The 3,189-nt window shown below is 34.8% G+C and overlaps 1 long non-coding RNA gene across 1 annotated transcript; it reads right to left on the reverse strand.

Annotated features, from left to right (window-relative positions):
• Positions 1 to 2,108: 2,108 nt before the first annotated feature.
• On the reverse strand, positions 2,109 to 2,891 carry LOC309654260. The gene is made up of 3 exons (XR_014260079.1): positions 2,824 to 2,891; positions 2,566 to 2,595; positions 2,109 to 2,444 (listed from the first exon to the last, which is right to left on the reverse strand). It is a non-coding gene; the product is annotated as an uncharacterized lncRNA (long non-coding RNA).
• Between the last annotated feature and the right edge of the window lie 298 nt (positions 2,892 to 3,189).

The raw sequence follows: 3,189 nt of genomic DNA on the forward strand, positions 1-3,189 counted from the left end.
ACAAAACTCTGATGAACAAAATCTAATAATAAATGGAGATATATTCCATGTTCATGGACAGGAATATTCAACATTGTCAAGATGTCAGTTCTTCTCAACTTGGTCAATAAATTCAGTGCAGTGTTACTCAAAATCCCAGCAAGTCATTTTGTGGATAACAACAAAGTGATTCTAAAGTTTATCCAGAGAGGCAAAAGACCCATAATAACTAACATACTATTGAAGTAGAACTATCAAACCATGCAAAGACATGGAGAAATCTTAAATTCATATTTCCAAGTGAAAGAAGTCAAACCAAAATGCTACACATTGCATGTTTCCAACTATATGACCTTCTGGAAAAGGCAAAACTATGGAGACTGTAAAAAGATCAGGGGTTGCCAGCAGTGGCAGGAGTTGGGGGGTAATAGGGATGATTAGGTGGATAAGATCTTTAGGACAGTGAAAATACTCTGTATGATACCATAATAATGGATACATGTCATTATACATTTGTCCAAACCCATTGAATGTATAATACCAAGCGTGAACTGTAACATAAACTATGCCCTTTGAATGACTGTGATGTGTCGATGTAAGTTCATCAATGGTAAAAAATGTACCATTCTGTTGGAAGATATTGATGACATGGGAGACTAAGCATATGTGGGGAGAGGAGCTTATAGGAAATCTCTCTGTGTTCTTCTCAATTTTTCTCTGAGCCTAAAACTGCTGTTAAAAAAAATAATGATAATACAGTCTTAATTAAAAAAAAAAAAAAAGCAAAGCAATGCCCCAGCTGAGCAGTCAGGCAAGAGATGTTCCCTTCTGCTTGGGAGAGGGTCAGTTTTATTTTTTTTCTTTTTAAGTTTCAATTTATTGGAAGAGAGTCACCCACATTGGGGAAAACAGTCTGTTTTACTCACTCTCCCCATTCTAAAGTTAATCTCATACAAAAACACTTTCCGGGACATACCCAGAAAAATATCTGATGCAATATCTGGGCACCCCATGGGCCAGTCATGTTGAAACATAAAATTGACCATCATAACTGGTGGGAAGAGGGAGAAACACTAGCCATGGAAATTCACAGTTGTCTACATGGAATGTTAGTTGCTCATATTTTCAAGTTAACAATTTATCCTAAATTGGATTTATATAGGAAAGAATTGGATAATAACCCCAAGATACAAACAAAGTTCTCTGATTCTCCTTTCTTTCCCAGTACTCTGTTACTGGGACACTGAGATAATACGGCTTAGGTCATAGCAGATGTGCCATATATATTTTTTCCTTAGACCTATTAATATGGCAACTATATTTTCACCCGTCCTGTACTTTGTAGGAAAATTGTATCAATATTAACAGAATTCTGAAACTGATTCTATTGTATTTTTAATATTTTTAAGCAAATAAAATCATATAACAGAAAAACCTCATGTTACTAATGCTTCTCACAAGTCCAGTATTATCCATCATATGAGGTTCTTTTTTAATTTTCAAAGTATGTTTATTTATCAAAACAAGAAATGGAGAGAAACCCAAAATTTAAAAAATGGAATACCAAAATAAGCTTATTTTAAAAGGAATTATTTGAAATCGTTTTTATTATGGTAGCAGAGAAAAGATAACATTTCTGTTGGTTTTTAATATAAATTGATATTTTTCTGGGGCAGTACAAACATTTTGCAAATTAACTTACCAGCACCTCTTAGACTGAAAAGTTAATTTGTTTCCAAAAAATAAGACAGGCTAATTTTTACCTAGCAGAAATACTGTCCTTCTAAACTAAAGAACTTTCAAGTCACCATTTTAATCACAAAATTAAAATAGCAACATGAAGCAAGATAGGCCACATCTGTCTTAAAATTTATATAAAGCATAAACTGTATTTATCTTCCAAGTACTTTTGACTCAGTATTTTACCTACTTCCATTAAATTAAAAGTGAAGAATTTGTACAGAATTTATTGGCTCAAAAGGTGTAAATTCACAGTTCTGTTGTAATCATATGGGAAAATAAGAAAAGTAACTTTGAAAAATGATTTGATCTCTGAAAAGTTTACAGAAAATAAATGCTTATTATTTTCATTTTCTTTATGCAATCCTTATAAGCAAGGCTAATCAAGGAAAATAATTAACTTGGTCAATGAAAAACAGAAAGCAATAGTTGATTCATATCTTATGCTGCTAAATATTTTCAATTAAGTACAAGAAAAATTCAACAAGGTATCAGAAAAATGATTTTGAAAATTGCTTTTATTCTGTAGGGTAACATTTCTAATTGTTTAGCAGATAAATCTTCAAAACTCAGTGGTTTAGACAGTTATTCTATCTCAGCATAGTCCAGTGATGTTGGCAGGGAGGATTAGCCTTCCTGGAGGCATTCAGGAATGCAGGTTAAGCTCCACCCACACCGTCTGTGGCTCTTGTATGTTCATCAGAGGATTTGATGTCAGCCCTGCACTGTCCAGTGGGAGAGAGAAAGAGAGTCAGAGACAGATTCGGAGACAGAGACAGAGAGTGATGAAGGCACATCCTGTCTTAAACCGCCCCAGGATAAAAGTGATACACAATTGCTACTCACGTTCCATTGGCTAGAAGTAGTCACAAAGCCCTTCAAGAATGCCAGGAGGGAATGAGAAAAAGAGTTTAGCTGTAAGCCCTGGAAAGGGCTGAGAGAACCACTAGCCTATCTTTACACCATTTATAAACCAGTTTGAAAGGGATGCAAGTTAAAGGATAACAATAGGATTCATGGGCCCTTTGGTGACGATTAGCCTATGACATAAATCTTAACTGGCAAGAGAAGAAACAACAATAGCAGCCAAAATAAGAAACTGACCTTGACATTTAACTTTATCAGGAATAGCAGAAGGCAGCAGGAGGGTGATGGTTGGGTTCATATGATAATTTCTAGTGTCAGACTGATGAGTTTGTGGTTAGAGCACTTGAGCTTGAATAGGTTACTTATGTTGTTTTCTTCTCCTCCTCTTTCTCCTCCTCCTTCTTCACAATAGGACTGACATATATCCATAGGCCAATAATCCATTCTTTCGTATCTTGAACAGATAATGTCTAGACTGTCTTGGTCACAAACTTATCTTACTTTGATAGATATGCTTTTCACTGCTTTTCCGGTTTTTCATGGCTTGGAAAAATAGAAAAAGCCTAATTTTTATTTTAAATGTGATGCTTGGGCTTCCCTGGT

Source organism: Balaenoptera physalus (genome assembly GCF_965194825.1).
Source record: "Balaenoptera physalus genome assembly, contig: HAP1_SCAFFOLD_2418, whole genome shotgun sequence".
NCBI classification, from domain to species: domain Eukaryota; kingdom Metazoa; phylum Chordata; class Mammalia; order Artiodactyla; family Balaenopteridae; genus Balaenoptera; species Balaenoptera physalus.